The following is a 12,190-nucleotide window of genomic DNA, read 5'->3' as shown; positions in this document are numbered from 1 at the left end:
CATGCACAATGGCTGTAGGCTCATGCGTCCTTTTGCGGAGGTGACAAACCTGGTCAGTCAAACCCAAGGCAACATCATCGACCTCATCCCATATGCATTTTTTCTGGTGCGTGCCCTGCGAAGAGTGCTGGATCAGGCCGTAGATGAGCATGAAGAGGAAGAGTTGTAGTCACCATCACCACCAGAAGCAGCCTTGTCGTCGTCGATTGCTGGACCTGCGGCAACGCAGAGAGAGGAGTCTGAAGAAGAGGAGTCAGAGGAGGAAGGTAGCTTTGAGGAGGTGGAAGACCAACCACAGCAGGCGTCCCAGGGGGAGTTTGCGGTTCTGCAAATGGACTGTTTGCGGTTGTTTGTGGTTGTTTGCGGTGCGTTAAACAGGGAGTTTGGTCTGCCACTGTGAAGCAGGCATAACCCTTACACTACCTGATCGATACAACATCATACCTGATGTTTTAAAGCACGTTATTCCAAACTATTTAGGAATGTTAGGTGATTTATGCCCTTTATGGATTAAAACCCGACTCTGCGTCAACTACAAAATTTTCCATGGGAGTTTTGCAATGGATCCCCCTCCGGCATGCCACAGTCCAGGTGTTAGTCCCCTTGAAACAACTTTCCATCACTATTGCGGCCAGAAAGAGTCCCTGTGGGTTTTAAAATTCGCCTGCCTATTGAAGTCAAAGGCGGTTCGCCCGGTTTGCCCGTTCGCGAACATTTGCGGAAATTCGCGTTCGCCGTTTTGCGAATGGAACATTTTATGTTCGACATCTCTAGCGGTGAATGTGGTGTTGTAGGTGGAGGCAGCAATGGAGGAGGAGGAGGTAGCCAACAATGTTTTTTTTTTTTATTGGGGTAGGTAGCCTCCAAAATATTGGGACAAATAAAAAAAAAGAAAACAAAGAATTATTGCATATGACTTGAGTACAAGAATGTATGCTTGATGGCGGTATAAATGTCTATTCTGCGCAAGGTACAAACAAGTCTTGTGGGATCCAAACCTGGTTCATTTTAATGAACGTGAGCTTGTCCACGTTGGCTGTGGACAGGCGGCTGCGCTTGTCTGTGAGGATGCCCTCTGCCGTGCTAAACACACATTCAGATAATACACTGGCAGTCTAGCACCTCCAAGGCTTTAAGGGCAAGCTCAGGCCATGTACCCAATTTAGAGACCCAGAAGTTGAAGGGGGCAGACCCGTAATTCAGTATGTGTAGGCGTGTGCACACATACTGCTCCACCATGTTGGTGAAATGCTGCCTCCTGCTAAGACGTTCCATATCAGCTGGTGGTGCTGATTGTTGTGGCATGCTGACAAAGCTTTTCCACATTTTGGCCATGCTAAACCTGCCTTCTGCGGTCCTGGCGGTGCCCCAACTGCGTTGGCGACCTCTCTCTCCTCATCTGCCTTCGCCTTGTGCTTCCACTGTGCCCCCGCTGAAGGTGGGAATGCCACCAGCAGCGCGTCTACCAGCGTGCGCTTGTACTTGCGCATCTTACGATCACGCTCCAGTGACGGAATTAAGGACGGTACGTTGTCCTTGTAACAAGGATCTAGCAGCGTGGCCACCTAGTAATCAGCACAAGATAGAATGTGGGTAACTCGGCGGTCGTTGTGGGGACACTGCAGCATGTAATCGCTCATGTGTGCCAGGCTGCCCAAAGGCAACAAAAAGCTGTCCTCTGTGGGAGGTGTATCGTCTGTGTCTTCTGTATCCCCCCAGCCACACACCAGTGATGGCCATGAGCTGGTCTGGGTGCCACCCTGCTGTGAACATGGTTCCTCCTCCTCCATCTCCTCACCCTCCACCTCTTTATCCTCCAGAACTGTGCCCTGGCTGGACAATTGTGTACCTGACGTTTGAGGGTTCAGGAACCCACCCTCAAGCCACTGGTGAATGACTGTCCGGAAACCCCATGAAATGATCCCTCTTCCTCCTCTTCCATCATCACCAGCAGCGTTTTTTCAAGGAGGCATAGAAGTGGGATCATCACCTGCAGCTGGGCACGACGTACTGTGAGACAGCCACCGCCATAAGGCTTTTAAAACTCTCAGTCTCCACCAGACAGAATGACAGCATTTCAAAGGCCAGTAATTTTGAAATGCTGGCATTCAGGGCCAGGGATCGCGGGTGGGTATGGGAGTACTTCATCTTCCGCTCCAGTGTTTTGGAGATGGAGAGCTGAACGCTTCAGTGGGACATTGTGGAGATGCTTGGTGACCCAGATGGTGGTTTTGCTGGTAGAGCCTCTGTTTGCGTGGTGGCAGGTGGCACTGTCACTCCAGAGGTGGAGGAAGATGCCGAGAGTGCAGCAGAAGAGGAAGCAGGAGGAGCCAGAGACCTTTCTTGGTTTTCGAAGTGTCTACTCCACTGCAGCTCGTGCTTTGCACATAGATGCCTGGTCACGCAGGTTGTGCTAAGGTTGAGAACGTTTATGCCTCGCTTCAGGCTCTGATTGCACAGCGTGCAATCCACTCGTGTCTTGTCGTCAGCACATTGTCTGAAGGACTGCCACCCAAGGGAACTCCTTGGAGCTGGCTTTGGTGTGCTTGGTTCCTTGCTGCGGTGGGCAGTAGCAGGCATACTGTCTAGGCCGCTCCGCTTTTGCACCCTGCTCCCTCTTCTGCTGTGCTCCCTCACAGATGCAGCAAGGGCTGCAATATTAAGTATTTTGCCCAAAAAGGGTATTTTTTTTTACTAACAGAATATGACAGCTGTATATAACGCTTGAATTTCACACGTGCAGATGCAGCAAGGGCTGTAAAATTGTGTATTTTGCCCAAAAAGGGTGTTTTATTTACTAACAGAATATGACAGCAGTATATAACACTGGAATTTCACACGTGCAGATGCAGCAAGGGCTGTAAAATTATCTATTTTGCCCAAAAAGGGTGTTTTTAAAACCCAGAAAATTATAGCTGCATTTCTAACTTAAATTGCACACTGACTAATGCTACAAAGGCAGGATATTGTCAAAAAAAGGGTGTTTTTTTAAAACCAGATTATTATTGCAGTATTTCAAGCTTGGATTTGAATGTCACAAAAGCACATATGCAGTGCTGGTGCACTGAGCTTGCATAAAATGGCTGCTGCCGCCCACCTAACTAACAGACGGATAAAAGTTATTCTTCTCTGTCACTGGGCTCAGGGCAGGGTAAAAATATTGTGCACTGCACCCACACAACTAAATCTATGTAGATCGCTGAGTTCAATTGGAGTTCTGATTAAAGATTCTGTCCTATTCTCTCCCTCACAGCAGCAGCATCCTCTCCCTACACTAAGCACAGCAGATTGACGTGCAACGCTACGTGACTCCAGCTTATATAGAGGCTGGGTGACATGCTGCACTGGCCAATCACAGCAATGCAATTAGTAGGCATGGCTTTGATGGCTTCTAAGGGCCCACAGTAAAACGCTTGTTGATTGGCTGCTCTGGCAGCCTTTCAAAAAGCACTAAGAAATCGCCGAACACCGAACCCAAACTTTTACAGAAATGTTCGGGTCCGGGGTCCAAAAATCCTAAAGTTCGGTACAAACCCGAACTTTACAGTTCGGGTTCGCTAAACCCTATACAGGAGGTATAGCGCAAGTAATGTCAGTGTCACCACCGGCTAATAAAATAATTACACTGAATGAATGTCACTGATACTTAGGTTGCACAAACATTATACAGGAGGTATATGGCAAGTAATGTCGCTGTCACCACCGCCAAATAAAAAATTACACTGAATGAATGTCACTGATATTTAGGATGTACAAACCTTATACAGAAGATGTAGCACAGGTAATGTCGCTGCCACCAGCAGCAAAAAAATTTGACTAAATGTGACTGATATTTCGGATACGCCAACTTTATACAGTAGATGTAGCACAGGCAATGTAACTGTCTGCAGCGGACACCATCTACAGAAGAAGTACACTGGATGTCACAGATATTTTTAGGCTGCGCACATGTTGCACAGGAGATTTAGCGCAGATAATGTCGCTGTCTCCAGCGGTAAAAAATTGCAAGCTCTTTAGAGCAGGTTGCGCTAAAAGTATATATTGCTGCCAAATACAACTATAGTCCTTAAAAGGACTTTTGGGTCTCTAACAAGTTTTTTCAATAAAAATATTAGTATTTCACTCCCTACACTATCTGCCCCTTCTTCAGCACAGCTCTCCATTACTAAGACTGAGCCGAACACGTGTCATCGGGTGCTATATAGCTCTCGATGACGCATTCCAGCCAGCCAATCACTGTAATGCCAGTAGCCAACAAGGCTAAGGCATTACAGTGAATGGCAGTACTTACCTGCTCGTTGGGAGAAGACTTGAGCATCGCGCTCAAGCACACACGGTGTTCGGTCGAACACCGCAATGTGCCGAGGATCGCAATGCTCGGGTAAAATTAGTGTTCAGCACAGCATTATCGCCCAACACTAGCAATAACACAACCACAGAGCAGTGCAATTTTTATCCCAAGTGTGGCTCACTTTAGTTTTTTTTCACACATTCCAGCTGTGATTCAGTTTTTAGTGTGGTTTTTAACATTTGAGGAAAAAACACTGATTCTTGGCAACAATTTCAGAAAGAAACAGCAAAAAAAAGGCACTGTTGTCACAACACGTTAACCATCTCTAACCAGCTTTGCAGCTTTCTCATAACCTTTGTGTATTACTTAATGGATTATACTGTTGAGATATATGAAGTGTATCATTTGCTTCTTTGTATTCCATTTTTTGTTGCATATTTTAACAAAAATCTAAGATCATTCCTATACAATTCCTAACCAGAACCAAATTTATACCATCCTGCTCATTCTCCTCTCCTCACAGATGCTATATCACAGTCCACAAACTAATCCTGCCTTGTCTTTTTAATTATTGATTCAGAGAATGACCTATGGGTTGTCACTCTGTACTGTTCCCATTTGTGAAAGATTTGGACAGATGAGTGATCATTGTCTGCACACAGGAAAGCCAGTGATTTTTTTAAGGTTCGTAGTCAAACTGGCATATTGATTTAATCTCACATGCTCATTCTCTTCAGGGTTGGAGGATAAGAAAATTACATCTCTGCAAAGCTAGAAGTGATGGTGCACTACAGACATTTTGAAACTTTATTTAATTAAACCGAAGAAGTATATACATTGGTGTTTGAAAGTTTGTGAAACCTTCATCATTTTTTATATTTCTACATACATTTTGTCCTAAAACTACATTAGATAAGTCCTTAAAGTATATAAGAGAGCCAAATCAAATAAATTTGTCAAAAATATTAGACTTGGTCATTAGTGGGGAAAAAGATCCAAAATTAATGAGTGGCAAAAGTATGCGAAGTTTGTGAACCTTTGCCTCCAGTATCTAATGTGACCCCTCTATGCAGCAGTAAGTGCAATTAAACATTTCTGGTAATTGTTGATAAGTCCTGAACATTGGCTTGGAGGAATTTTAGCCCATTCCTTCCTACAAAAGAGCTTAAACTCTGTTAGTTTGGTGGGTTTCCTCCCATGAACTGCACTCTTCAGGTCCTTCCAGAACATTTATGTTGGATTAAGTTCAGGACTTTGACTTTGCCATTCCAAAACCTTAACTTTATTCTTCTTTAACTATGCTTTGGTAGAACGACATTTGTGCTGTTGTCTTGCTGCATGAATTCCCTTTGCAATTGAATCTGCGACAGATATATGCCTGAAATTGGTGTATATCTAATAATAAATGACCCCCTATGTTTTTTCTGTAGAACTCTTTACTAAGTTCAAAACTCTCATAGGATGCAGAGTTCAACAGAAAAATCTATTTGTCTTGAGCTTTATAGATGCCCCAAAGAACCCTGAGGTATTGCAATGTCAAGACTTTATTAATGATATGTGGGTTGTGCACAAATAACCCCAGTCTGACACTGGCTGAAGAGATATAATTCATACAATTACTGGACCATCCTGCAGTGGATCCCAAACAATCATACTTTCTATGCCTTTTGCCAAAATCTAGTACTTTTCATCAGACTTCAGGATAGTGAGTACTTTGTGGCAAATGCCTTTGCAGGAATAATAATTCTAATGAATTTGATTTTCAAGTCTTAGACTGGACTCCTTAATTGCAGTTTGAAAGTAAATCTTAATGCTACTTCAAAGAATTTCTAGAGAATGATGTGATACCAGTTTGATTAAACCCTTTGGAGAAGGCCATTTGCTCAAAGCAAGGTCCATACTGAATTTGTCTGGAAGAACTTGACTGATCTGTGTCTAGCCTTGGCCTCAATTACATCAAATGTGATTATTTGGAATGCAACTGAGAGTCAACTGCAGTTCCTGACGTAACTCATACTCTTGTGGTTGAACAGATTCTAGAAAACATGGGTACATACTGTAGGTGGAATTTATTCATCAATTGGTGGAAGTTTTATGGCATCAGAAAGTTACAGTTGATGGAGTACAACATATTTCCCCAAAAGCTTATAACTTTCCTAACTACTTGCCAGCTTTATAATATGTCAAGAAGTTGGTCAGGGACTTTACAGCAGACTTCTTAGCACTTAAGGCAGAAAATGGCAAAACATTGTAGACAAAATGTATGTCAGATTGTTGCAGGCATAGATTTTGTTTTCTTTCTTTATTTTTATTTTTAGAACAGTCCAAGGTGGCAGGGGCGTAGCTAAAGGCTTATGGGCCCTGGTGCAAGAATCCAGCTTGGGCCCACTTCCCTCAGTGCTTTGTGGCCAGGGGCAGGGAAGAACATAGCCTTTGTGCTGCCTGAGGCAAAAAATGTAAATGGCACCCCCTCCCCCATGCCAAATTCTTGACCTAACCCCTCCCCTCCAGCTAGAGGTGTAACTTGACCAGCATGCACTCTCTAAAATACTGATGTATTCTTATGCGGCACAAGGGTCTTTGGGCCCCCTCAGGCTCCTGGGCTCAGTAGCAACTGCTACCTCTGCAACCCCTATAGCTATTCCCCTGCACGGTGGGTAAAATTATTAAGCACACATCTTTTAACAAATTTGCTGCAATTTACTCTAACCAACTTTTGATTATGATTGGCATATGAACCACCTGTCCTAAAGGGGTTTTACAGGATTTTAATATTGATGACCTGTCCTCAGGATAGGTCATAAATATGAGATCAGTGGGGGAGTCTAACACCTGGCACCCAACCAGGGAGCGCTCATTTGTGTGAGTGCTAACTTCCCTTCATTGTTTACCTGCTTGCCGTTGACACTACAGTTGTGAACAAGTGTAATTATAAGAAGCTGTGACCATGTATTGTATCCCAGTGTTATGTATCTCAAAATGGTACCAATAAAAACTGCAATCCGTCCCACCAAAAACAAGCCCTCAGCTATGTTGGCAGAAAAATTAATATGCTATGGATGTTAGTATGTTGAGATGCAAAATATAACTTATTTTTAATAAAAATTATTTTATGTTGAAAATTTTGTAGAACATGAAAAAAAATATATAAATTTGGTATCTCCATAACCATATCGACCCACAGCATAAAGTTATCATATAATATATACCACATCGAGAACCTCATAAAAAAATAAAATTAAACAATTTTTGTCCACCTCAACTCCTAAAAAAATGGTAAAAAAGTGATTACATTTACCCCAAAATGGTACAAAAAAACTAAAGCTTCTCCTGCAAAAAACAAGCCCTCACACAGTTCAGTCAACAACAACAACGAAATGTTATGGTCCCTAAAAACAATTTAGGCAAATTCGATATTAGAAAATCCATATGGGGTGTTTCCATATTCAAGAAATGCATAACAAGTTGTGGGTGCATTTCATCCTGTTACCCCTTGTGAAAATGAAGAATTTGGGGCTAGAGCAACATTTTTTTGGAAAAAATTTCATTTTTCATTTTTACAGCCAAGTCAATACACTCACCACACCCCTCATTGAATGCCTTGGGGAGTGTAGTTTCCAAAATGGAGTCACTTTTTGGTGGTTTCCTTTCTAGGGGTACGTCAAGGTCACTTGAAATGTGACACAGCATCCAAAAACCATTCCAGCCAAATCAGCCTTCCAAAAGCCATATGGTGCTCCTTCCATTCGGAACCCTGCTGTACGCCTACGCAGCAGTTTATAACCACATATGGGGTGCTGCCACATTCAGAAGAAAATGGATAACAAATAGTGGTGTGCATTTTCTCCTCTTACCCCTTGTTAAACGAAAAATGTGGGCCTAAAGTGACATTTTCTTGTAAAATATGTATTTTTTCATTTTCACAGCCAAGTGTATTTTTTATATGAAGCAAAGTGCTCACTACCCCCCTTGAAATATTCCTTGGGGGGTGTATTTCCAACATGGGGTCAATATCTGGGGGTTTACACTATATGGGTTCATCAGGAGATCCTCAAAGGCAACATGGGCCCAGAAAATTATTCCAGCAAAATCTGGCTCCAAAAGCCATATGGCACTCCCTTCTTTCAGAGCCCTGCAGTGTGGACATACAGCAGTGTACAATGACATATGAGGTGTTTCTGTAAACTGCAGAATCAGGGTAGTAAATAGTGAGGTTTGTTTGATTGCAAAACCTTGCTGTTTTACATTAAGATTGGTTTTAAATGGAAAATTTGCAAAAAAAAGTAACATTTTGAAATGTCTCCACTATTTTCCTTAATTTCACGAGGTTCACTTAAAGTGGTAACAGTTTCTAAAATCAGTTTTGAAAAATGTGAGGGGTGTAGTTTCTAAAATTTATGGGTGGTTTATATTATGCATCCCTGACAAAGTGACTTCAAAACCTTTGAAATAGGTTTTGGAAATATTAGGTTTTTGCTTCTAAACCTTCTCATGTCCTAAAAAATTAAATTGCATTTACAAAATAATGCCAGCGTAAAGTAGACATATGGGGAATGTTAAGTAATAACTATTTTATGATGTATTACTATCCGTCATAACAGGAGATAATTTCTCATTTAGAAAATTGAGAATTTTTCCCAAGTTTTTGTACATTTTGGATTTTTAATAAATAGAGGTAAAAAGTATTGACTCAAATTTACCACTACATGAAGTATGATGTGTCACGAGAAAACTGTCTCAGAATCGGTTAGATAAGTAATACCATAAAATGAAAAATGTCTCAGTCCTGAAGGGGTTAATAAACACCAGTCAGCTCTCCTTACCTGTCTTAGTAAATACTATTTAGAAGTATTCTATATTTTTAAAATTTTCTATATATACCAATTCTTCTGGAGCATCTTTTCTAATGTTCCATTGTGCCATTTCTCAGTTATCAAAATATATGAATAAGTTGACAACTGGGTTTAACCGTTCCTCTTGTCAAGAGGGTGTGTACCCACACAGTCTGACATAGTTAATTCACTTATAGACTCTGATCTTAAAGGGTTTCTGTAACTAGAATTTCCACTATTAAACTGGCTGACATCAGCGATGTGCTAATGTCAGCTGCACCTAACTATGCTCTTCTTGTGATTATTCATGCCCCCGTTACTGCAGAATTCTTACTTTTATAATATGCAAAATAGCCTCTAGGAGAAGGGGGGCATTGCTCCTGCTCCTAGAGGCTCCATTCCCCCACCTCATTACACGCCCACCAAGTCTTGATTGACAGGGCCAGGCAGCGTTGCTCTCCTCCTGCCGCCCCTGTGTGCTGGGAAAATCTCGCGCTATTCAGTATTTGGTGCAGGTGCGGTGAGGGAAGGTGCAGCTTTCAGTATTCGGCACAAGATTTTTCCAGCGTGTGACAGAAACCCTTTAAATATTTTGCTGTATAATATTTTGGGGGGAAATGTGCAGAGTGTGTCTTAACCACCTCCGGACCGCCTAACTCACATTCGCGTTCCGGAGGCGGCAGTCCTGCTCTGAGTCACGCATATATGCGTCATCTTGCGCGAGCCGAGATTTCCTGTGAACGCGCGCACACAGGCGCGCGCGTTCACAGGATCGGAAGGTAAGCGAGTGGATCTCCAGCCTGCCAGCGGCGATCGTTCGCTGGCAGGCTGGAGATACGATTTTTTTAACCCCTAACAGGTATATTAGACGCTGTTTTGATAACAGCGTCTAATATACCTGCTACCTGGTCCTCTGGTGGTCCCTTTTGTTTGGATCGACCACCAGAGGACACAGGTAGCTGTGTAAAGTAGCACCAAACACCACTACACTACACTACACCCCCCGTCACTTATTAACCCCTTATTAACCCCTGATCACCCCATATAGACTCCCTGATCACCCCCCTGTCATTGATCACCCCCCTGTAAGGCTCCATTCAGACGTCCGTATGATTTTTACGGATCCACGGATACATGGATCGGATCCGCAAAACACATATGGACGTCTGAATGGAGCCTTACAGGGGGGTGATCAATGACAGGGGGGTGATCACCTCATATACACTCCCTGATCAACCCCTGTCATTGATCACCCCCCTGTCATTGATCACCCCCCTGTAAGGCTCCATTCAGACGTCCGTATGATTTTTACGGATCCACGGATGCAGGATCGGATCCGCAAAACGCATACGGACGTCTGAATGGAGCCTTACAGGGGGGTGATCAATGACAAGGGGGTGATCACCCATATAGACTTCCTGATCACCCCCCTGTCATTGATCACCCCCCTGTCATTGATCACCCCCTGTAAGGCTCCATTCCGACGTCCGTATGATTTTTACGGATCCATGGATACATGGATCGGATCCGCAAAACGCATACGGACGTCTGAATGGAGCCTTACAGGGGGGTGATCAATGACAAGGGGGTGATCACCCATATAGACTCCCTGATCACCCCCCTGTCATTGATCACCCCACTGTCATTGATCACCACCCTGTAAGGCTCCATTCAGACGTCTGTATGCGTTTTGCGGATCCGATCCATGTATCCGTGGATCCGTAAAAATCATACGGACGTCTGAATGGAGCCTTACAGGGGGGTGATCAATGACAGGGGGTTGATCAGGGAGTCTATAAGGGTGATCACCCCCCTGTCATTGATCACTCCCCTGTAAGGCTCCATTCAGACATTTTCTTGGCCCAAGTTAGCGGAAATTTTTTATTTTATTTTTTATTACAAAGTCTCATATTCCACTAACTTGCGTAAAAAAATAAAATCTCATATGAACTCACCATACCCCTCACGGAATCCAAATGAGTTTAATTTTTAGACATTTATATTCCAGACTTCTTCTCATGCTTTAGGGCCCCTAAAATGCCAGGGCAGTATAAATACCCCACATGTGACCCCATTTCGGAAAGAAGACACCCGAAGGTATTCCGTGAGGGGCATATTGAGTCCATGAAAGATTTAAATTTTTGTCCCAAGTTAGCGGAAAGGGAGACTTTGTGAGAAAATACAAAAAAATAAAATTTCCGCTAACTTGTGCCAAAAAAAAATATCTATGAACTCGCCATGCCCCTCATTGAATACCTTGGGGTGTCTTCTTTCCAAAATGCGGTCACATGTGGGGTATTTATACTGCCCTGGCATTTTAGGGGCCCATATGCGTGAGAAGTGGTTTGCAATCAAAATCTGTAAAAAATGACCGGTGAAATCCGAAAGGTATCGCCGTACTCGGGAGAAGTTGGGGAATGTGTTTTGGGGTGTCATTTTACATATACCCATTCTGGGTTAGAGAAATATCTTGGCAAAAGACAACATTTCCCATTTTTTTATACAAAGTTGGCATTTGACCAAGATATTTATCTCACCAGCATGGGTATATGTAAAATTACACCCCAAAACACATTCCCCAACTTCTCCTGAGTACGGCGATACCAGATGTGTGACACTTTTTTGCAGCCTAGGTGGCCAAAGGGGCACACATTCCAAAGAGCACCTTTCGGATTTCACCGGTCATTTTTTTACAGATTTTGATTGCAAACTACTTCTCACGCATATGGGCCCCTAAAATGCCAGGGCAGTATAACTACCCCACAAGTGACCCCATTTTGGAAAGAAGACACCCCAGGGTGTTCTGTGAGGGGCATGGCGAGTTCTTAGAATTTTTTCTTTTTTGTCACAAGTTAGTGGAATATGAGACTTTGTAAGAAAAAGAAAAAAAAAATCATAATTTTCCGCTAACTTGTGACAAAAAATAAAAAGTACAATGAACTCTCTATGCCCATCAGTGAATACCTTAGGGTGTCTACCTTCCGAAATGGGGTCATTTGTGGGGTGTCTGTACTGTCTGGGCATTGTAGAACCTCAGGAAACATGACAGGTGCTCAGAAAGTCAGAG

Source organism: Bufo gargarizans, chromosome 6 (genome assembly GCF_014858855.1).
Source record: "Bufo gargarizans isolate SCDJY-AF-19 chromosome 6, ASM1485885v1, whole genome shotgun sequence".
In the NCBI taxonomy this organism is placed as follows: Eukaryota; Metazoa; Chordata; class Amphibia; order Anura; family Bufonidae; genus Bufo; species Bufo gargarizans.
The sequence above is the reverse complement of the archived record's forward strand: the minus strand, read 5'-3'. Positions refer to the sequence as shown.